The following is a 25,461-nucleotide window of genomic DNA, read 5'->3' on the forward strand; positions in this document are numbered from 1 at the left end:
CCGGGAGCGATCTCTGGGTCAGCCACTAAAATGATCAGCGCTGTTTCTTTGGAGGATTATATTTCTATCAATTAATCATTCAGTCCCCTGCAGGCCTATCACTGTCACATCACTGCCGGCACCATATTTGGCTCTGGGGACTTGTGTGCCACAATTATACCAGCACGCCCATTTCAGCACAACGTATCCCCTCCTCTTTTCCTGCCCAACCACCCCACTCCAATCTCAGGTTCACCTCCTTTGGAAAATTTCCGAGTATGCCCATGTGACACCAAGGACCACAACTGACGGAAAGAGAGAGAGAGAGAGAGTGCTGTCACCCTATAACAGGAAGTGCCCGGACAAAGACCTTCCTAACTAGATCACCAGGGATTGTTTTAACCCCCTTCGTGACTTCAATACAACAGTCCTAATGTAAAATGCCCCTTGATGTAATAACATTAATGAACCTTGCAGCAGAGAACCAGAAATGTGCAACTGCACGAGTTCCTAGTTCTCAACTTCTCAGTATGTGGCAGCCACACGGCCTCATCAAGGCTCCTCTGTGTGTAGTGTGGTCCTATCTCTAATCTATGAGAGCCGCCATCTTGGTTCATATTTAGAAATGATGAAGCTAAGATCAAGTGTAGTATCTGTTCCAGTGGCGTAACAACCACAATAGCGGCCGCTATGGGGCCCGGGGCACAGTTGGCCCCCGCCAGATGCCGTGCGGGCCGCCTGGGTCGCTATGGGATCCTCTGCTGGTGGCTTTCACTGGCGGCTGAAGACGAACACGCCGCTGTTCAGATCACTGAATCCTATCAGTTTTCAGAGGGGAGCAGCATGGACCGTCCTGGGGAGGATGGTTGCTTAGTACTCTTTTAAAGTGAAGGTGGGTGTTGAGGTGGCTCCTTTTTGGAGAGGGGGGAGCCTCCCCGGCACTAATACCTCCTGATGGGAACGGGTGCCGCACCTCTGGTCTGGCCGGAGGGTTCGGGAGGCACAGAGGCCTGTGGTGCTGTGCCCCCTGGGGGTGGCGTCCCAGGATGTGCCAGAAAATCACTTGGGTGTGGGACCCCACTGTGATTCACTGTCACTAGGTCACGGCACTTCCCGCTTTTTCTGCATTATGTCTTATGGCTGGCCTGGGGCAATTTTTTACTTCTGGCCGAATGGCCTGCCAGGGTTATGCACTGGCATTTATTTATATATTTAGAGCACTTTTTTTATGCACGATTGAGCACTTTACCTTCACAGAGACGGAGGGTGCAGTACTTTCGGGGCCCGTCCTGATGTTGGGGGGAGGTTCTGTGGCCTTCATGGGCTTCTCTGCCTTCCCCCACTTGGGGGTCTTCCTTTGGGGGAGCCTCTTACCTAGTACTCGTGGGATCAGCCCCGGATGGCCCCTGAGGAGAGGGGTCCGCTGACCTTTGGGTAGGTGGACCTGAGTTGTCCTTGCGCCCCGAGGGGTTCAGGAAGTCGAGGCCCTTCCTCTTCGGAGGAGGACCAAAGCACCCTCATGCACTTTTTTTTTAGTGTGCTGTAATTTCCCAGTTCACTTTTTTTGCTCAGGGGTGATCGAGTCTTCGATGTACGCATCACGGACCTTAAAAAAATGATAAACTGTCCTCAGGTATGCTGGGAGGTAGCCCATTCCTCCTTGGACAAAAGAAAATATATTGAAAAGCTGGCTTTTGTGGAGCCGGGTGGTGACAACAGGGCCGCGCAACAGCTTGGATTTTGGCTGATTCAGCCAAAATTTCAGCGGTATATGGCCAGATTTAGAAGTCTCTCAATAGTGACAACTAAGATCAGAATTTCATTGCTTTGAAGGCATCTCCTTTCACTTCCTGTGTGCGTCTCAGTAAGAAAACCCCCCCCCCCAAAGCAACACAGACAGCAGAAATAAATAAAGTCTCCCTCAAAAAAAACATTTAGGGGATATTGGCACTGTAAAAACAAATGCAGATGCGCCATGAGTGGCTGCTACTGTGTTTAGGAAAACTCTTACTTTCATTTAGCCCAAACAGTATGGTAAGCACTGACGTTCCGGTGCTGAGACCTAAGGTGCCCATACACTGGTCGAATTTCGGACAATTTTAACGTACCGGCCGAAATTCGCACAGTGTGTGGGGCCGTTGGCTCCCTTTTCAGCTGGCATTCTTCGATTAGCTGAGCGAAGATGCCGGCTGGAAATTGTTCTATCGTTCAGAGGCGGCAGCCTATGAGCTGCCCTGTAAGCAACATGCCTGTTCCGCGCATGCGCCAAGTCCTGCTAGGAAGAGAAACACGCGCATGCGCACAACAAGCATTTCCTACCAAAAGACTACCGCATGGCACACCGGAAGTGATGCGCATACGGTGAGAGTTACAACAAAAAAGCGCCAATGGCGCACAGGAAGTGATGTACTTGATTGGCTCACTTCCCTATATAAACTGGACCTCGGACTGTTTTTGGATTATTCTTCTGCCTATTCCCTCGGTACTGCATCTGACCTCCTGCATTTTGACCTCGGCTTGCCTAGACTTCGATTTCTGGATTACCCTTCTGATTGCACGGTTTCACAACCACTGGCACTCGTGCCACTCGGTGTCTGCCTGGCCTCTGTCACCAACCTCATACGAAATGAGGTGCAAGGGAAGCCTCCTCAACCAACCAGTCTCCCAGACCAGGTACGTGATATGCCCGTTCTGATTGGGTATTCGGACAGGTGCCTCCTACACCTGTCAGAATAAAATGTAAACAGCGGGATTCCTCGATCGACATGCTGTTTGTGTTGATGGAGGAATCGGGTCCATTTTTTTCGTTCACCCTGCTAGGTATATGGTCAGCCTTACTCTTCCGGATGAAAGTTGGTCGAGCGCTCTACAGCTGCGATTGGTGGAGGGGTCGACAACCATCACGATCTCCCCCTCCTCCAATAACAGAATGTCTTGCATCCTTTGAAAAGAATGCAAGAAGCTTTCTGATTGGATGAGCTGCAGAGCGAGAGACTCGCTACCATCTGTGTACTCCAGCCGGAAGGTTCACTATATTGTCTTCTACAGGCCGAACTCAAGTTTTGTAACGCTAAGATAAACATTAGGAAATACATCGCCTTGCAACAGATAAAGATGGCAAATAAGGAGTAGCGTCGGAAACTTGGCAACCAATCAGATAATTGCATCAGTCACTGCTCTGACGGCCGAGGGAAACATCAACCGACAATTCAGGTTACAGAACAACCATTCCGATTTTCCTATACGGCACAACCATTACGGCTGGGGAGGGCTGCAAGGGACCAATAAGTGCCCATTGTAGATAAGCTGACTTCTACTCACATTGGATAATAGTAGTTAAGCTGACTATATACTCATCGATTTTTGTGAGAAATTTGGCATATCCACGCTAATCAGCTTCCAAGTGTGCCCAGATTACCGGAAGAGTGACTGCAGCTGATTGGCTCCATCAACTTTTGCCAAAAAACATAGGGCCACACATTGCTTGAATTTCTGGCAGGTCAGCAGTTATTCTCCCAGAAAAATACCTCCCCCTGCAGTGGGGCTCAGTAATTAACTGGTCAATTATTATTAAAGGGACCCATGTAAAGGACTTTTACTCAGTGGCGTCACAAGGGGGGTGCGGCTCGCACCGGGTGACACCATTGGAGGGGTGACACCAAAATGACTGACATTTTGGTGTCACCCCTTCTGAAAAGTCGGGCACTCGGTCATGGGCCGAGAGCCCGACTGTGTCAGTAGAGAGGAGGGGACCTGGCGGCATACCTCATCCCGCCAGGTCAACGTCCCCTCCTCTCTCTGCAGGTGACCACCACCAAGATGGCCGCCGGCAGGCGTCTATTAGATGGCTGCGCATGTGCAATGACGTAATCCGGTCTCCAGGTGACACCTGGCCTCGGGACGGCCCTGCTTTTACTTACCTGATCTCCACTCCCCCAGCAGTCACTACTCTCCTCGTCTTCCTTACATACTCCGGCTTTTAGACTGTTCCTTGGCATCCTCAATTACTGTATAATGCAGAGATATGGGCCCAGTATTTTACGTGATGATGCCAACAGGCATCCGAATATTGGACTGCAGGCGTGATGAGGATCAGGTCTGGAAATAGTGGATTTTAACTTAAAAGGTAAAGATTTGCTATGTTATAAGAGACATCTAGAAATGTTAATTATGCTTAAGTACTGCCCTGAGAAATAAACACTTTGTCTGGATTTCCTCCTAATATATAGCAGTGCACCTCTTGGTATGTGAGAATGCCTACAGCCTCATACCTGTATATCTACAGTGTACGATCTAAGGCACTGCTGACTGTCTGCTAGTCCTAGGAGATTTGGAGTGGGATTTGGTGATGTCAGCACTCTGCTGCTCACTGTTCTCCTTGCTGGAGGCTTTGACATGAGGAAGCAAAGCCCTGCCTCTACCAAGATGTCCGCCTCCATACAGCGATAGAGTGCAGCACAAGGAATGGTGAGTTAGTAAGGGGGAAAAGATCAGCTGCAGGGAGACCACAGGCAATGCTAGCGACTATTCCTTTACCCTCTTGCTGTCTTTTTTTTTTTTTTTGAGGGGAAGGCACGGCTTCCAGAGTTCCCATTCTCTTTAACTCCATCAGTTACTCATGTGGCTATACAGGGGTATATTCACGCAACCTGTCAAAGTCATGTGACCAGCCTCTCCCCCAATCACACAGTTCCCTCTTGTTGCATTAAGCTCCATGCGGCAGCCTGCATTATATGAACAAGCCATGAAATGCTGGCCACTTGCCATCGGGGCGGTCCCTATAATAAGACAGCCTCAGGCGAAATCTCTTTGGGTCAGGTGGGGGGAAATAGGCAGAGCAGCAGTGTGCCTGTCACCCCCTTTCCGGCCAGAGCATCCCAGAACTCTTAGCTCTGGCCGGTGTCCCTCCCAGTGATGTCACTGGTTGCCAGCAGCTGAGCGGGATGCTCTGTCTGGCGTCCCACCCAGCTCCTGGAAACCAGTGACGTTAGTGAGCTAGGCAGGATGCCAGCTAGAGACGGAGTCAAAGGTAACGTGCACCACCATCAACCCAAACTCCCTCCTTTGTGAAACATGCACCCCCACCGCATTGCCCATCCCGGGCCTCAGGCAGCAAAAAGTCTAGGGACACCCCTACTTGCCATTATACATGGGCCCCTAAGTATACATTAGATTGCGAGCTCTTTAGGGGCACAGGACCTGACTGGTCCTGTGTGCTCTGTGAGGCTTCGTGTAGTATGTCTGCAGTATATCAATTAGGATGTAATTACAAACCAGCCTTCCATAGTGCAAGTTTCATAAGCAGTGGCGTCACAAGGGGTGTGTGGCCTGCACCCGGGTGACACCATTGGAGGGGTAAAAAGGAAGATGTCACCAGCACTCCAACAACGATAATAACAGCAATTAGATGCTCATTTATTGACAGATGCTGTCTCTCATCGGCAAGCACTTTCAGTGCCACACAGGGTCCCCTTTGTCAGGCTCAGAGACGAAGGGGACCCTGTGTGGCTGGTGACGTCTTCATTTTTATCTACTGTATGTGTGGCGGCGCCATCCGCAGTAATTTTCGAGCACTCGTCTTTTTGTGGGAAGTCCCGGTAAGGAGTGCGGCAAGCTTTCTTTTTTCTGTTTTCTTTTTACCATTGGAGGGGTGAGACCAAAATGACTGACAGTCATTTTGGTCTCACCTCTTCTGAAAAGTCGGGCACTCGGTCATGGACCGAGAGCCCGACAGTTTCGGGAGAGAGGAGGGGACCCGGCGGCATACCTCATCCCACTGGGTGATTGCCCCCTCCTCTCTCTGCCGACGTCCATCACCAAGATGGCCATCGGCAGGCATCAGTAAGAATGCCGCGCTTGTGTGATGACATCATCCCGCACACGCGCGGTGCCGTCACGACGGGGTGTCAGCCTGTAACCGCTCCCGGTGACACCCGCTCTCGGGACGTCCCTGTTCATAAGTCTCAGCAGAGAATTAGCGCATGCAAGGATGTTTTTTTCTCCCACTCTATGCAAAACCAGAATTACATTTTATAGCTGGAATTCCACTTTTAAAAAAGTGAAATAAAGAATTGTCCCCTGTGGTGGAGACTACAGCATGGGAAGAGGATTTTTCTATTTAATTCCTTCCAAATTACAAGTAACAAGAAAGAAATCCCCAAAAACTTTTATGATGATCCAATACACATATTAGAAACATAACAGAAGCTATTGCTGATCAGATAATGAGGAAGGAGACAGGTCAGCAGGTTCTTGATGCAAGACATCTTCATGATGGGCTGGAGCTCTGATTGTTGTCATGGAGACACAGAAGTGTGCGCCGACGACCTCGCATAATGTAATAATTCAGGGTTCTGCGTTTATTTATATTGTGTAAGCCACTGAGCAAAATTCCACTGCCATTGTCTACAAAACAGGTCCTGGGAAAGGAGTTACACATCACAAGCACAATACATTATATATGATTAACCTCGGTGTTGGTGCAGCCCAATGAAACGCACGAATACCGTGGGAGAAAACACACAACTGAAATAGCAGGAAAAAGAGTTTCACTATATCTAACGGTAAACAGGTCAAACTCTTGTGATGCAAACACTGCTGTTGGCTGTAACATAATTGCCAACATTTGAATTAATTACAAGAGACACATTGAAAGGTCTGAGAATAATCAATATATAGCGTGCAAGGCTACAGCACAATTGGGGGGGTCAGTGAATTGGGTGTGGCTTCATGATGTATAAAATAAGCCCCTTTTATGGGTGTCATTAGGATAAAATCCCATCATTGGTGTCAGTTGGATAAAAAAAAGCACCATCCTTGGTGTCAGTGGAATAAAAATGCCTCATCCTTGGTGTCAGTGGAATAAAAATGCCTCACCATTGGTGTCAGTGGAATAAAAATGCCTCATCATTGGTGTCAGTTGGATAAAAAAAAGCCCCATCCTTGGTGTCAGTGGAATAAAAATGCCTCATCATTGGTGTCAGTGGAATAAAAATGCCTCATCATTGGTGTCAGTGGAATAAAAATGCCCCATCATTGGGGTCAGTGGGATAAAATAAGCCCCATCATTGGGGTCAGTGGGATGAAATAAGCCCCATCATTGGGGTCAGTGGGATGAAATAAGCCCCATCATTGGGGTCAATGGGATGAAATAAGCCCCATCATTGGGGTCAGTGGGATGAAATAAGCCCTCATCGTTAGTATCAGTGGGATAATATTTTGAATGAGCTGCCTTAACACACAATAAGTGCCCATTTCTGTACTCAGCTTTTGAGTCCATACCCCAACTATACCCACCTTGCTTCCCCCTCCCATCACACATCCCTACTTTCTTCACCACAATAGAAAAGTTGAAGCGACCTCATTCTGAAACTTCTGGCCTATCTGTTGCCCCACTTCCTTAGAAGGAGAATTATATACAAACTTACCAATCATTTTCCACCTAATGATGAAAGAATACCCTGTGATAGAGTCACTGGAATGGTTGAGGCGTCTTTATACAATGTAATGCTGGGCACACACCTTACAACCATCGCAAGACTTTTGTCTTGCGATGGTTGTAAGGTACTTAAAAAAACGTAAGATCTGCCTATCTTGGACAGGCAGTTCGTACTTGCGATGATTGCAAGCCGCGCACCCTGAGGGGCGGGCTTCTGATGACTGCAATGCCGAACGGGCAGTGCTCGCTTGCGCACACCGGCCCGTCTGGCTTTTATCGTACGAACATGGTACACACCCGCCGTCGTACGATGCTCGGCGGGTTTTCGAACATGTTCATAAGTTAAGTCGTGCGACCTTACAGTAGTAGAGGTCGCACGGCTTCCACACACCTTACCATAATCGTACGATCACGGGATTTCCCGCGATTATCGTAAGGTGTGTGGGCACCCTGAGTCATTTATTTCCTGTGTACAAGTAATGTCTGACTTTGTCTTGATGAGACTCATGAGCAGCTAATATCATGAGTCTAATCAAGACAACCCTGACTTGATTGCTCTCTTTTATTGGGAAGGTACCATGCGCCTCCATCGCGTACAAGGTGCCTCCATCAGGTACAATAAACAGCAAAAAGTTTCCCAGCACACTCACCAAAAACGTGTCTTGCCGCTAAGGTTAAAAACAGAGGTTTGAATACACGTCTTCTGCAGAAAATGTGAAAGCCGCACCACCTCACCAAGGCACCTCTTATAGTGCGGTCCTAACTCTAAACTATAAGAGTCTCCATCTTGGAGCACATGGGGCAAAAGATAAAATTGGGTGCAGGTTTGTCAGGAGGAAGCCCGACCTCCTTAAAGGCACAGGGACGCACAAGGGACCCCGCACATCACAACGGCAGCTGAGACCCCCCATGCGTCACTGCACCAAATCAGTCAAGCAAAACCATCTCCAAAGAAAATCCAGTACGTCTATTTTTTTCACGTACTTGTTGCAAATGCAAAACACAATATACAACGTTTCGGGGTCTCACAGGATCCCCTTCATCAGGTAAACAAGTGAGACCCCGAAACGTTGTATCTTTTGTTTTGCATTTGCAACAAGTACGTGAATAAACAGACGTACTGGATTTGCTTTGGAGTGCCGGTGTCCATCCTTTACTTGTACTTTGACGGAAGCCACCCGTTGACACCTGCTGCACCCACTTTTTATCTCACGGAGCAGCGGTTCTGAGTGCGATGGGTACACGGACTGTATTCATCACGTACAAGGCGCCTCCATCACATACAGGTGAAGATATAGTAGGGCCAATCTGGATGGAAGGAGGTTAACCTATCCTATGTAGGACTGTGGGAGGAAACCCTCGCTTCCAGTTACCGGTACAGATTTTCAACCACCTGTTGTTCTATCCCATCAGTTATTGTAAACCATCTGTCATTACAGCCACCTGCTATTGTATATTACATGTTATTATTCCACTCTCCATTATATGACATCTGCCCTGATATTCCACCCGACTCCAGCCAGCACACCCACCTGTAGTGTAGATGACTTGTGCTCTCCTATATTCTGACTTCTTCCTTATACACTCCAGGCAAACAGCTAAACATACACATGAAATACACATATGTGAGCAATTTCACCTGCCAAAGGATTTGTATGTCTGTCTATCCAGTCGAGAGATGTACACATGTCCCCCCATGGCAGTGCCCAACTCCCTGTGCCCTTCTTAGCCCCTGAAGCTTGAAAAAGGCCAGAAAATAATACCAAGATACCATAGACTTCCATGGGATGCAGGTGCTATGTTCGGGGTTCGCGGATCCTCCCATGCAGGGCTGTAACTGCAGATCATGGGCCATACAGCATAGAAGGGATGGGGGGCCCCCCAATGACTAGTCAAAATCTAAAAGATTCCTCTTGTGCATCTGAAGTCGTCTCTACACTGTAGACTTTACAGGGGATTAAAGATGTTGGCAACTTCAACCACTCTTAGTCCTGCAACCAAATGGGGCCCCCTCCCAACCCCAGGCCCCATTGCAACTGCCTGGGCTTCTATGGATATAGCTACGCCACTGCTCCCATGAAATTAACCAACGCCAGTTTGCTCATCACTAGTCAACAGGACAGAAAGTGATGGGAAAACCAAATGTTTAGGCCGGGTTCACATCTATCCGTGTAGGCTTCCATTTTGTTAGTGCTTTTTTTTACCATCCATTGTAGCTGGTTTGCACACGTCTTTATGATGCATTGCGGCGGTGCGTTCTTGAAGCATTATTAAGTGTTTTAATGCGCCATGCATATTTTGTGAAGTGAGTTCCTGCAGTGACTTCATTGTTGTAGACTTCTGCCAGCGATCTGTATACAATGCAAACACTGTATATTGGTATATTGTATATATAACATATATGTATATATATATATATATATATATATTATACATTAGCTGTGAGCCCCGCATGAGAACGTTTGTGGCATACAGAGATTCCGCAGCAGCCATCTTGCTTGGAGCAGTGCATGGGGACATGGCAGGTATCCAGGGGAGGAGCTTGTTAAAAGGGACCAGCAGTGCATTAAAAAGCACTACACCTGCGTTTTCATGCCTATCCATAAACTTCTATGAGCCTCAAAGCACATAGAAACGCATGCCTCATCTTATCTTTCAAAATCCTGCACATAGATGTAAACAGGCTCATTGCTTAACGTGTTGTTTTGCGTTCTGGCTCACAGGTGTGAGCATCCCTATTATCATGGAGTTGGTGCCTGACATTTAATTCTATGATCTAATAGAGTAAGGGAAATGGGGGGAGGGCAGACTGAGAGCTGCTTTACAGCTTATTCTCCTGGTTCTGGGCCAATCGCCCTCATTTGCCCTCTTTAGAAACCAGCACTCTCAATAGAGAAGCTGAAGGGTCATTTGTTCTGAATGGCACTACAACGCACACCGCAATTCCCATTGATGCATAGCCATGCACTGTGGTGAGCTGTGCTGCATTCACTTCTTTTTGTGCTTTTTGGTGCATTAGGCACCCCATTGAAATAAATAAGCTGACTGAATGCGGTGCACGTAAACGCACAACATGATGCTCGTTAATGCACTCCACAGATTAAATGGGCCCTCAAAGTTTACCAGGTTGGCAAGGTGGTCATACAAGCTCTCTTAGTGTATGGGAGGAACCAGTGGACCAGGCCAAGACTGAACTCCAGGTAACAGGTAAACAAACAGGCTGGAACTTGTAGTAATTGTACATGGGACTTATAGTTAATTATGCATGCTTGCACTTGTAGCACATGAGGCTGGTGAGACATGTCAAGATAAGCTGGTTGGTGTTGCTGGGACTTGTAGTTCATTATGCTGTTGGGTCATACTGGGACTTGTAGCACAGTAGGCCAGTGGGTGATGCTAGGACGTGTAGTACATGATTCTGCTGGGTGTTGTAGTACATGGATCTGGTGGGTTATGCTGTGGGAGTTGTAGTATATTAAGCGGGATTGTGATGTTGGGAGCTGTAACATGTTTCTAGTGGGTGATGCTGGGAGTTGTAGTACACTGCACTGGTATTATTCGTCTTTTTGACAGTTGCAGAGTGCCGCTCACTCTGTGCGAATACACAAAGGGAGGCGGCGAACGCTAACACAGGCCCCGTCTCCCCTGGCAACCAGCACCGCACAGCCCGTGACGTCATCAGGCCGCGCCTCCTTCACTCAGATCGCCTCAGAGAACCCGGGAAGAGCCGTGAGGAGCAAGCAGCGGCTGCTGGTAATACTACACACCCCAAAACCATGGCCACACTAGGAGAACGGAATGGGGTGTTGGGTTGTGGGGGGGCAGACGGGTGTCGCGTGCCGCTGACGTCACGCCGGGAAGATGTCCGCGCGGCCGGGGGAGGGGAGGAGTCACGTGACGAGAGGGGGGAGCTGCGGCCTGATGATGGCGGACACTGGACAAAGGAGAGCGGGAGGGGGAGACACAGTGCCGCAATCCAGGCCCGCGGGGCTGCTGGGTATAGGCTGAGTGGTGTGCGGGGCCCCGGGGGGCCCTTCTGTCCTAGCTGGGATGTGTGGGAAGCCTGCCTTATACCATCGCCATGTATAGGTGGGCCTGGCTGTACCATATCAAATCACGTTATGTATGGAGTCCATAAATAACATTGTACATGAGGTGCAGAGGCTTTATATACCCCATATCAGCTCTCCACATAACACACAGAACCATAATAAAGAATGCTATATACAATGTATACACCCCTCACCTACCACATCTCACTATATACAATGTATACACCCCTCACTATATACAATGTATACACCCCACATATCGCTATATACAATGTATACATCCCTCATTTCACTATATACAATGTATACACCCCTCACTATATACAATGTATACACCCCACATATCGCTATATACAATGTATACATCCCTCATTTCACTATATACAATGTATACACCCCTCACCTCCCTCATCACACTATATACAATGTATACTCCCCTCATCACACTATATACAATGTATACACCCCTCACCTCCCACATATCTCTATATACAATGTATACACCTCCCACATATCACTATATACAATGTATACATCCCTCATCTTGCTATATACAATGTATACTCACCTCCCTCATCTCACTATATACAATGTATACACCCCTCATCTCACTATATACAATGTATACACCCCTCATCTCACTATATACAATGTATACATCCCTCATCTCACTATATACAATGTATACACCCCTCACCTCCCTCATCTCACTATATACAATGTATACACCCCTCATGTCACTATATACAATGTATACACGCCTCATCTCACTATATACAATGTTTACACCACTCCCTCATCTCACTATATATATTGTATACACCCCTCATCTCACTATATACAATGTATACACCCCTCATCTCACTATATACAATGTATACCCCCCTCATCTCACTATATACAATGTATACATCCCTCATCTCACTATATACAATGTATACACCCCTCACCTCCCTCATCTCACTATATACAATGTATACACCCCTCATGTCACTATATACAATGTATACACGCCTCATCTCACTATATACAATGTTTACACCACTCCCTCATCTCACTATATATATTGTATACACCCCTCATCTCACTATATACAATGTATACACCCCTCATCTCACTATATACAATGTATACACCCCACATATCACTATATACAATGTATACACCCCACATGTCACTATATACAACGTATACACTCACCTTCCACATATCACTATATACAATGTATATACCCCTCATCTCACTATATACAATGTATACACCCCTCATCTCACTATATACAATGTATACACCCCTCATCTCACTATATACAATGTATACACCCCTCATCTCACTATATACAATGTATACTCACCTCCCTCATCTCACTATATACAATGTATACTCACCTCCTTCATCTCACTATATACAATGTATACTCACCTCCCTCATCTCACTATATACAATGTATACACCCCTCACCTTCCACATATCACTATATACACCCCTCATCTCACTATATACAATGTATACTCACCTCCTTCATCTCACTATATACAATGTATACTCACCTCCCTCATCTCACTATATACAATGTATACTCACCTCCCTCATCTCACTATATACAATGTATACACCCCTCACCTTCCACATCACTGTATACAATGTATACACCCCTCACCTCCCACATATCACTATATACAATGTATACACCCCTCACCTCCCACATATCACTATATACAATGTATACACCCCTCACCTCCCACATCTCACTATATACAATGTATACACCCCACACCTCCCACATATCACAGTATACACCCCTCACCTTGCACATCACACAATATACAAAGTATACACCCCTCACCTTGCACATCTCGCTGCATACACCCCTCACCTTGCACATCTTGCTAAATATAAAGTATACAGCCCTCACCTCCCACATATCACTATATACACCCCTCACCTCCCACATATCACTATATACAATGTATGCACCCCTCATCTCACTATATTCAATGTATACACCCCTCATCTCACTATATACAAAGTATACACCCCACATATAACTATATACAGTGTATACAGCCCTCACCTCCCACATATCACTATATACAATGTATACAGCCCTCACCTCCCACATATCACTATATACACCCCTCACATCCCTCATCTCACTATATACAATGTATACACCCCTCATCTCACTATATACAATGTATACACCCCACATATCACTATATACAATGTATACACCCCACATGTATATATATAGAATCCTTACCTACCATATATTAACACTGTATACAAAGTACAGAACACTTGATACAATGTATACATGACATGCCTAGTGTATAACTGTATATACAAGGTATAGAACTTTTTCCTACTATATAACTGTATATACAAGGTATAGAGCCCGTACCTATACCATACAAATCACACGTATAGGTTCCATTGTTATTACATATCAGGTACAGAGCTTTTAGATGTGCAAAACCACAAGGTATAGATTCCTCATCACATAACACTATATACATGGTATACATCCCTTACCTATCGTATTACTATACAATGTACAGAACCCATACATGTAATCCTTACCCATATAATATTGGACTATATGCACAGTATAAATACCATGCCTATTATATGATCTCACTATATGTCGAGCTTTTACCTGAAATAGCAATATATGCCGCGTATAGAACCTCTTATCTACCATCTAACAACACTGTATAAAAGGTATAGTTCTGTTACCTACAATATAACCCTATATACAAGGTGCAGAACCCTTACCCATATTTAACTTTATATCCAAGGTATAGATAACCCATTGTATAGAACCCTTACCTACTATATGACAGCACTGGATGTGAAGTTCCTAGCTTTTCTCTACAATATGAGCAGTGTATGGAATCTTTAACACGTATTAAAGAACTATGGGGTTAAGGCTTTTCCCCATAGTTCTCCTTAGGGTAACGGGAGGATACAAACTAGCGTCCTCCCGTCACCCTAAGCTCAGTATACCGCGAGTTATAGCTCGCGGTATACTGAGACGCTGAAGCGGATCCCGACAATTGTGCCGGGATCCGCCCAGCTCCGTGAGTGACAGCTGGCTTTGCCTATCTAGAGGCAGAGCCAGCTGTACCCGCCCCCCCCTCTGTTCCGCCAGTCAGCGCTGGCGGATGGGAAGGGGGAATCCAGCCCCTCCCCTGTCACGGCAGAGAGCCGTGACACGATCGAGAGGTGAGCGAACGCCGGTATGTGTTCGCTCACCTCCCGATCTACTGAGCCGACCTGTGACAGTCTCACAGGTCGGGCTAGAACTATGAGGTGAGTGAAAAGCACCCCCCCCCCCCCTCATAGTTCTCCTTTTAAGCCTTTTTTCTGCCCTATAGTATCACAATATTCAAGATAATCTTTCTTATCATGTAACTTCACTATATGTAATAAAAATTAATCGTTGGATACCATAAAACATTTCTAGATTTGTACAGAGCCTCCAGCTGCCAAAAAAACATCAGTGTATACATGTGTTTAGTGCCGGCACCTACTATATAGCATCACTGTATACAATGTATAGATCATCGTGCCCGCATTACTGATGACTAGAGATTGGGGACCCCCTTTTACTCTCTAGCTTTGCAGCTACCAAACCTTAACAAATACAATTGACAGAACTTTGGCATCTCAAATATATATTCTATCCCTGTAGAGTTATAGTTGTACTTTGCATAGTATTTAGAGCTTGGGATGCGTTGTATAATGCAAATTAGGAACCCTTCATATGCATTCTCAGCACTGTTTGCAATGTAACTGCTCCTGTGTGTGAGCTCCATAAGCAACGTCAAGAGCCCAGACTATTTATTATCGATCATTCTATAAACTTAATGTGTGTTTCTTGTTGAATTTGCCAACACCTTGTCATATGAGTGTGCCAGATTTGTCCTAACGGAAGAAGATGCTGCGGCCATTGTCTCCATGCAGCTTCTAATGCTGGTGAAATATGCTGTACGGTGTTAATGAAATTTGAATCGCCCCATTCCGGCCGCACGGATTCTATAAAGTTCTCCAGAAGACCCGGGCACATGCCATTTAAATGACTTTGGAAGTGTTCGATGTTTAGGCCTTGAAGTGCCTAAATCCAGGTGCAGATCTCCACTTTCGGATGGGATTTGTATAATATTGTGCTTCACCATTCCGATGTTTTCTTGGATTCTTCAGCCGAAGTGTTGCGGTGCTGGCACACTTGCGCTTTGCTTGCTGCTCTGGTTGTTGGCTAAATCCTGGTATGCATAGGACAGAAGTCCACTGTAACTTGAATTTTTCAGCTGAAGATCTTTGTTGAGGGCATGGAGGTGAGTATAAAGCACATCATTACGTTCGGCTTGCCCACCAAGCACCCTTCTACCCTTTTTCATAAGCTGTGCATGGATCCAAATAGATTTTGAACACATGAGCACTAAGCATTCACTTTGCACTGCACCACGTTATAAAGCAATGCGGCCTGCAACTTCCATGCCACGCCTTATGCTGCAGACCTAATACTTTGTCCAGGCGAGATCTCCTGCTGGAATAATGTTGGAAAACCATGGAATGTAGCCCAGGCCCATTATGCACTTATTTAGGAAGCCTTGGGAGTGTGCCAGGTTTGTGATCTGTGCTTGACAGACCATTATGTTGCTGGACCACTCATTTTTGGTTGATGGGCATCTCCACTATTTTGAATATTTTTGTGATGGAACGCTGCTTTTGATGTCTTTTGATTACAATTGATAGCCTGTGTAGTCTTCTACATTATTATGTACCCTATGTTGGCGGGTCACCAAAAAGTTTATTAAAAAGGTGGAGTTTGTTCGTTTTGATATTGCACACTGCTTGTTTGAGACCACCAGTTGGACATCAGTATTGGTTTTAGCCTGTTGTGAAGAGGACATAACATATATTTGTACACTCTCCTTAGTATGAACAAGTAGTTGGAGTCCTTTGGTCTAGTGTGGAAGTCAACAACATTTTATTTAAGCAGGCCTCCAGTCCAAATTGAAGTGAGCTGGACTTTAAAGGAAACCCATCATACATAGAGAATGCCATTGTTGTCCTCCTGAACATATTAGCTACCTGGCTGTCCTGCTGACCTTCACGCATCACTACTTTGAGTAGTGACCCATAACAAGTAGGCATATAAGGACCTTGTGACTTTAATGTTGTTTTGTATGGCTTACAAGAAAGTGTTGAGATCAGCAAAGGCAACTTTAGTGTTTGTTATGACATATTTTCTTTAAACTTCAGCAAAATTTAGGATAGAAACACTTGCATGGAGCTGTAATAACTATTCATTGAACTTCCCCTGGCAGCTCATCATAGGACTAAAGTTGGTTATACACCTTACGATTATCGTTCGATTTCTTTCGTCCCGTCATCGAACCCCTGTTCGGTTTCCGCGTGAATACCCCATCATGCACAGACCAATGTAGATTTTGATCATCGTAGATTTTCGTTTGCGCATGTGCAGTGTTCATGTTGCAAATTTTTTTTCGTACAAAAGCACCTCCTAATCCATCAAATTTCGTATAAGTTTTCCAGCTTGACCAATCGAGGATATTCGCCCAGTTGTATAGTAAGGGCTTGTTCACACCAAGTGCGGAGCAGACGCAGAGCAGTTAAGGAACGCATCAAAACTTCATCCAATGTATTCCAATGGTATTTTGGGCTCTAGTTCATACCAGAGTGTTTTTCTGCTCTGCAACGGACCAAATGCATGCAAAGCCCTGGAATGCACTAAAAGCCCATTTTAGGCTGAAAAAAACAAACGGCCCGGAACGCAGCAAAACGCACTGCACTGCATGATCTGCCCCGGATTTGGTGTGATCAAGCCCTAATTATGATCACTTCCCATCAACTGGCCAATTTTCGTATGAAAACCAGATTGCGTTCGTTTTACGAACGATAATCGCAAGGTGTATGGGCACCTTTAGACAAAGTACACACAAGGCTTTATTTTAGGTTGTAACTTGTAATCAAAGAAATTCGTTTCATAAAGCTTCTAGCAACTTTCTTGAAGGCCCTGCAAGCTCCATTTTTGGGATTGTCGCTGGCAGACCTTAATGGGATTGCCAGTGGAGCATGTAGCATGCTCTAAGACAGGGGTAGCCAATCTGCGGCCTTCCAGCTGTGGTGAAACTACAAATCCCATGACGCATCTCTCTCCGGCAGTCATGTCTGTGGCTGTGAGAATCTTGCAATGCCTCATGGGATTTGTAGCTCCACAGCTGGAGGGCCGGAGTTTGGCTACCCCTACTCTAAGAGCTTGTCAACCTTTGCTCTGCAGACCCTTACCTGATGCTTAATACATCTTGCTGAATGGGACACTTTTTAGACTATAGTATGTACAGACTGAAAGATTGAGTGCAACAAAAAGGCTGAAGAGAAGGCCTTCATATGAACCATCTTAAAGTCTTGGGAGTACACTTATGATGGATTCAACTGTGCAGATGCCGTTACATCAAAGTGTAGACTTCCTAGTTTTGTTGTAGTAAAGTTATGAATAACCAAGGTCTGTTTTCTTTCACGTTTTTGTAGTGAAGCAGCTTGGTTGTAGCTCGCTCTTTTTTCTGGTTTGCTTAGTGGAGTGCTTGTTATGTAGGGTCGTGAAGGCAGTGTCTGGGGGGTAGTTGCTCGGGACTGAGGTCAGGCTGGGTGGGGGAGACAGCTGCTCCTTGTAGAGGAGAAATTGGAGCCGAGTAGCAGTGAGGAGAGGGGACTTTTTTTCCATTTAAACATCTGCGAACAGTCACTTATGAAACACGCTCATATTTCGGCCATACGAAGAGGGATTACTCGCCTATTTGTGGCTCTACTTGTGCTTTGCAATGTATTATTGCACCCTACAGCACCAAAGCATTTTCTTTACACCATATACAATTTTGTCACAGAGCTCCAGTTTTTAAGGTTAATTTCCAAAATAAAACAGAGCAGTAGAATAATGGGAACATAATGTCTGTATTTTAGTTGGGCGTGACTACTAGCTTGTGGTTGGTTAGCTTTAATACATTGTTAGAAGTGTTCAAACTTGTAGGGCTGATTTACTGTTGCCTTGGAGCCAATGGGCCAAGAGAACTCAGTTTGAGCGAAAGGCTCTCAAAAGCATTTTTCTTTAGTTATTGCATGTTTGTAATTAAGTACTTCATAAATAAAACTAGTTGATGGTTTGATTTTTTTTCTTCTTCTTACCTGCTTGCTGCTGCATGTTTTTGTAGGGTTGCTTTGTATTTATTTAGATTTCTTATCTAGTGACTTTCTACTTATCTGCACACCTAGCATCCTTGCTGGGTGGTTGTTTTAGATACTAGGGCAAGCCACATAGAGGCCCCATTCACACTGAGCGACATGGATAGTGCACGTTTTTCTGCGCTGAACGGCTTTGAGCTACATTGCGCGATATTGAGCGACAATGCACATTTTATTGCGCTACATAGCGTGTTTTTTGGGCGGGACGTCATCGCTGCTACATTGGTCTGTAACCAATCAACAGCGACCTTGATGTGATATCATTCTTTCCTTACATTTTGCAGTGCAAAAGTGACCCCTTTGTCGCACAATATCGCCGGTAATGAGCGATACCATTGAGTCTATTGGGGCCGAATCGCGAGACATTCGCCGAAAAAAGAGTCATGTACTGGCGACATTGAGATGTGAACAGCTCCATTGGAATGCATTGGACAAGCTACATAGAGCGATATCGCACGGAAATATGCGCGATTTCGCGGCGGAAATTGCGCAATAAACCGCTCAGTGTGAACGGGGCCAGAGAGTACGCGCTGTTATCACCAGTTTGAGCAGACTAAAGCTGTCCATACACTGTAATACTTTCTTCGCTTAACCCGCGGGCTGAATTAAGTAAATGTTACAGATTCCTCGATCAAAGCTTAAAGGAGAACTATGAGATGAGTGATTTCCACTCACCTCATAGTTCTAGCCGACCTGTGACCATGAGACTGTCACAGGTCGCCTCAGTAGATCGGGAGGTGAGCGAACACATACCGGCGTTCGCTCACCTCTCGATCCTGTCACGGCTCTCTGCCGTGACAGGGGAGGGGCTGGATTCCCCCCGCTCCGATCCGCCAGCGCTGACTGGCGGATCGGACGGGGGAGGGTACAGCTGTCTCTGCCTCTAGATAGGCAGAGCCAGCTGTCACTCACGCAGCTGGGCGGTTCCAGACATAATTGTCGGGATCCGCTTCAGCTGTGGTGTCTCAGTATACCGCAAGCTGTAGCTTGTGGTATACTGAGCTTAGGGTGACGGTGTGTCCTCCCGTTACCCTAAGGAGAACTATGGGGAAAAGCCTTAACCCCTTAGTTCTCCTTTAAGGCTCCAATCACACATAGTGTTTGAGTTTCCTGCATGGTTCTCCGTGCGGAAGACTGTGCTGCAGCGCAAACGCTAAGGGCCCGTTCACACCAGATGCGGTGCGTTCCGGCCCGATTCTGGCCAGAACGGACTGCCTCGCATTGCGGCGGGCTCACTTTTTTTGTTGGGGCCGGAGGGGGTGTGGCGGGCCATTGAAGTGAATGGCACCGTAACCACGCCCTCCGGTCGCAATGCAATCGGCCGGGATCGCAAGGCACAATTATGCCTGCGGTACAGTCCAGTGCGATCAAAATAGTGCTTGCAGCTGCCAATTTGACAAATGTGGGTGCCAGTGAAAGGGTTAAATATGCTGTTCAAAATTTGCTGCGGCCGCTCAGTGTGCAAGTATGAGAGGCAGCCATGTTAAGTTTTAGGTGGGTGGTAAAAACGTAGATCAGCCTTCTGTTGTTTTTACCGCCCCTCGGCCGCCGCGTGAAAGGGGCCTCATTAAGATATACATTAGGAGAAGTAAATTCTGTGGCCTCCCTCGGTTTTTGCCATTGGGCTTTTCTTATATCAGATCCGAAGCATCTCCAGCCATTGGGTTTAGTTTTGCAAGAAATGTTTCCATGGTTACCGAGCTGCTATCATAGCAACGACAAACTCCCGATAACCTTTGTTCCAAAGGGCTGCTATGTGAGAATTCCCATATCCGCATGAAACCCGTGATATTTCCCATTTTACTTAGAATTTCTAAGAAGCACATCTTTTTGGGCGAAAGGAGACTTACCAGATTTAGTCTGGCTGAATTTCTTGTTTACCTATTGGCATGATAGTGCGCTTGACTGACATTTGGCCGAATTTTTCCAGGTTAAATGGTCTATTTTTTAAATTTATTTTTTACTAAAGATTTTTCCAGATACAGTCGCAATTTTCTGTATAAACAAAGTATTAAGTAAAAAAAAAAAATGCACATGCCATGGGGGCAGATATTAAAGTACTTCTAAAATGCAGCACTTTCCTAACACCCCCCCCTCCCCTTACCTGCAGCCGCTCATCTCCTGCATCATGACTGGTATGATGCATAAGTTTCCCTGAATTTCCTGGTTACGGGGGAGGGTACTGAGGCAGAAGAGCCATAGGCTCCTTCTGCCGTCAGTCAAGTGTGAATGCGTCTCTATGGACGCACACAATTAGGTGCAGGCATGGCCGTGACAGTGCACGTACGGGTGCTTCCACAGCAGTCTAATGGACCCACCCGTACATTGGGAAGAGCCTTGCAGTCTGGATACCATTTGAGAACGAGGACATAAAAAAACTAAACACCAAAAAATTTTTTTTTATATAGTAAGTGTGGCAACCATTAATAAAAAAAATGAAAAAAATCCATGAAGGTTTAATGTTGCTTTAAAGAGGACGTTTACCCGTATCTTTGAAATGACGACAAACACACCTTTAGAAATGTTTGAGGACAATCTACAAACAGCCACTTCTAGGTAATTGCCGGCTTTTTATTATTTGCATACCATATTTCTCTTTTCTTCCCCAGACTTCTCACAGTGGCCATGTTTACTAAGGGCAGATTACTATATGTCTTCCTGGAACTCTGGTTAGTGTGACTGAACATGTGACCATGCACATCATCTCAGGGGAGGAAAATGCCTTTCCCCGAGATCTTGTGAGATTACAGATGAGATTTCCCAGCAATGGGAAGCATCACTTGTAGAAGCAGCTCAAACTTAAACAATTGTTGTTTTTTTTAAGGTGAAATATTTTAAGGTGTATATTTTGTTGTCACTTATCTTGGTTTTCTTGTAGCATTTGGTTATGCTGACACTTATTTGGAGAAGTTGTTGTTTTATGTGATGAATTTGCTGAAATGGTTTCTTTTTTCTCTCCAAGTTAGTTCCTCTTTTTTTTTCTGGAGAATAAAATGGCATCAGCAGGCCATAATTGTTGCTGTGGTAGAATTATTTGCACTTGGTGACCTTGATACCACAACGTCACTTGTAAACTGAGCAAAGATAAAGAGCATCTTTACTTAAAGCGGACCTTTACAGCCTTGGACTAAAAATCACTTCAGTGTGCAGCTCTGCATGCTGATATGAAGTCATCTTACATTCATTAGTAAAACATTTTTTTATTTTACTTTTGGTTATTTTTCCACTTCCTGGTTCTCTTGGGCATTAGTGAGGTAATGTGGCTAAGCGTTGCATCCTGGGAAGGTCACATCAGCAAAGCACTGTTATCTCGCGGGATCTCAGGGGAAGGCCTTTTCCTCCCCTGAGATGATGTGCATGGTCACATGTCCTAGTCACATGTGCCAGAGCTCCAGGAAGTAAATGGAGATCTAGTAATCTGCCCTTAGTAAACATGGCCACTTTCAGAAGAATGGGGAGGTAAAGGAAAAATAAGGTATACAAAGAATAAAAAGCTGACAATTCTCTAGAAGTATGTGTTTGTAGATGTGTCATTACTAAACATTTCTGAAGGTGTCTTTGCTGTCATTTTGAAGAGATGGGTGAAGTTCCTCTTTAACTTTTCCAGTGGCCTGTTTCTTTAGATTTTGATGCTTTGCAACTGGCTGGCCTCTGCAGACAGATGACACATCTGGGTGCATTGAAGATCTGCTTCCCCCACATTGCCAAACCAATGTATGTAAGATACTGGATGGAGACCAGCAAGAATAGAGGCTTCTGGGGACCAATCGCTTGTTGCCCTCTGCCACTTGCTGTGGTTTCATTCTCGCATCACTGCTGAGTTCCGTAGTGTTGAGGGGTTAAAGGAAGGTGCCATGGTGCACGGCGAGGGGTACAGACAGCTAAAGCTTAGGGCCCATTCATAGCATTGTGCTGAACTCATGGGATCTGTGTGTTTAGTGCTCCAATACAACACAGCAGAGGTGCTGGTGCAGTGCAATTCATTTAAGCATGCATTGCACATGTGAGTGTGCATTGCACAGGTGAGCGTGCATTGCACTGTGATGTGAAAAGTAATCTATGCACTACTGTTTATCACCCCATCGCAACGCATGTGATTGCGGTACCACACTATAACACACTACCGCCAGGAGGTGCTTTGGAGTGCCATTTAGAAAACCCGTGCCCAGTTTTCAATACTGTACGATTACGTGCGCTTATCCCATGTATCCCGTGTGTTCAGCGCAGTGCTGTGGTGTAAATGGGCTGGTTGAATACCCGAGATGCTGAAGGAGGCTGCAGCACCGGAATAGAGGGGTAGGTTGATGACAAAGGCTGTCGGAGAGGGGAGTAGGGAGTATAACCCCCCCTCTTTTTTTCTTTTTTTTTTCTTCTTTGTTTGATTCTTCTACATGTGTTTGGACAGTTTGAAGACCATATGCTAAGCAATCAGGTTCCCCCAATTCTGGGTTGGATTGATCCTTTTTATTGGTGTTGTTGGGTCAGTTCAGATGACAGCGACACTTTTTGTTCTGCACTGAGCTGGGCAGCTGATATTTCCTCAATAGCAACCAAGAAGTTTCAGCACATGATGTGACCACAGTTCTGTCAGACTACCTGAAGAGTCACAGGTGGCCGGCAGCTGACGAAGTGACAGTGAAAGACGGCAACAACGAAATGTGCAGACAGAATTTTTATGCCTTGCCGGGGGCAGCTGTGACGTGCACCTGTGTTGTCTTCTGAAAGTGTCGTTTGTGGGAAGCCATTGAGCAGGTTATTTTTAGGAGACGTTGCCCATTGAGACACTTCCAGGAATCTTGATTCCTGCTGCTTCCACGCTTGTTATAGCCAGAGCGGCGTACAGAAACGAAACAGTTTGGTAACTGGCTTCTCCCAGATTGTGTGCGTGTGTGGCCGTCCCCTTCCTTTTGCTAAATATTAGCAGGCTTTGTTAGGCTAATGAATGTCTCGGTTTATTGCCCTCCTAGACAAGTCAGGGCAAAAAAAAGTCTTGGTCTATCTCTGCAGTACATGCACACTTCCCCATGTTTTGTTTCTTAGCCCCCATTCACACGAGTAACGGCTGGCCCGTACAGATCGGTGCTGCGTGCATGGCCGCATCAGGCAGCTCCCGGGAAGGACAGGAGCTGCGTGTGATTTGTACACAGCAGCCCGTCCTTCTCTATGGGAGTACGCTGCCCTACGCTCTCCCGAACTGCACGTCCGTACGCGTGCGGGTGTCCCTGCTCCATCCTGTCAGCGTACCAGTACGGACACGACCGACACAGACGTGCAGTTCGGAGGAGCGCGGCGTTTTAAAAGAAAAAAAAAAAATTGTGTGTATGTACAGAAACACCAATATAAGTAAGAATTGATCATAAGTAACTAGAGACACTAATAGGACGGGGGGAACCTTAAAAGAGGACATTCATTTTGAATATAATAGAGAAAATGCACAAAATCACTTTAGGTAAAAAGAGGAACACAAGTTCTTAGATAACACAAGTATACACAGTTTTGAATAAATTAAATAATCACACAAGAATAACAGGTGGGGGCGTGGCCTGAACATGGCGCTGAGAGGACGTGAGAGCTCCGGGGAGTGATGGAGTAATTGCCAGTAGATCACCTTATCAGACGCCATTACGCCCCATGTCCAGAGGCACCAGGAAATCGCGGACCCCCCGCGCCCCTCCACGCCCGCGGGTACAGGCCCGATTGGACCCCTTTCTGTCACAGCCGGCCAGGGGAGTCAGGGCCAGAAGCCAGACCGCGCTGTCCTCGGGCTCCGGGCCTACAGCGTTGCGAGCGGAAGTGCAGGGACGGTCACCGGCCGAGGCCCAGCCAAAACATGTTATATTCAATGGCCTACTTGGTAAGCCCCCGACAGAACAGTTGGAACTGGACCGGGTACACAGAACCCAAAGCCCCAGAGGACCCGATGGCAACAGGCCTAGAGATGTTCTGTGCCGCGTGCACTTTTTCAATGTTAAAGAGGAAATCCTCCGCAATGCATGGAGACAGGGCGCTGTTGACTTTGGTGGTGCTGACATCCAGATCCTACCTGATGTGTGCCCGCAAACCTTGCACCGTAGGCGCCTTCTCAAGCCCCTTACAGACCATCTCCAAGCGGAGGGTATCTCTTATCGTTGGGGCTACCCGTTCTCGCTGATGATCGGCAGAGGCGACAGGTCCTTTCGACTGACCCACCCACGTCAACTGCCTGACCTGATGGACTTTCTCGACTGTGCTCCACTCCTGATACCAGGCTGGCTGGACGTCTCTGCGGCTGAGGCCTCGACTACAGCATCCCACAGACCATCAGGATCCCGGAGACCCAGGGCAGCTCGCAACAGATCCAGGTCTCGGCCCACGAGTAGGGATCCCCCGGAGGACCCGGAAATCTGACGGGCCTTGAGACACTTTGGGGACTGTCGTGGGTGTCCAGCTCTATGTGCCTTGTGAGACTGGGTTTACCTGACCTAACTCCTGCGGGTGGAGTCGATGACCCTACAGGTGGTATTGGGGGGTAGGTGGGGATTGCCGTATGCTAGTACAGGCACATTGACACGAGTCCACCTGTGTGCCATATGGGACATCTAGATGTGTGTATTGGACACCCGAGTCAAAACCCCTGTTGAACTTTTACCGAGTTGATGGGAGACCTCATGAGTGGTGGACAGTATATGGGTCACGGGCAGGACAGTTGACTGTTAGGGTGGCTGGAGCGATGGTGGGAGGGGG

At 46.4% G+C, this 25,461-nt stretch overlaps 1 protein-coding gene across 3 annotated transcripts in view; it reads left to right on the forward strand.

Moving 5' to 3' along the window:
• Positions 1 to 11,115: 11,115 nt before the first annotated feature.
• Positions 11,116 to 25,461, forward strand: part of UBAP2 (ubiquitin associated protein 2) — a 64,076-nt gene continuing 49,730 nt past the window's right edge. For 2 of the 3 annotated variants that reach the window (XM_018569052.1, XM_018569053.1), the window contains exon 1: positions 11,116 to 11,170. The gene's annotated coding sequence lies outside the window, so the exon portion shown is untranslated. The remainder of the gene's footprint in view (positions 11,171 to 25,461) is intronic. The other variant, XM_018569051.1, reaches the window with a different exon arrangement.

The sequence above is a fragment of the Nanorana parkeri genome, unplaced genomic scaffold (assembly GCF_000935625.1).
Source record: "Nanorana parkeri isolate BGI_ZX_2015 unplaced genomic scaffold, ASM93562v1 scaffold1280, whole genome shotgun sequence".
Classification (NCBI taxonomy): Eukaryota; Metazoa; Chordata; class Amphibia; order Anura; family Dicroglossidae; genus Nanorana; species Nanorana parkeri.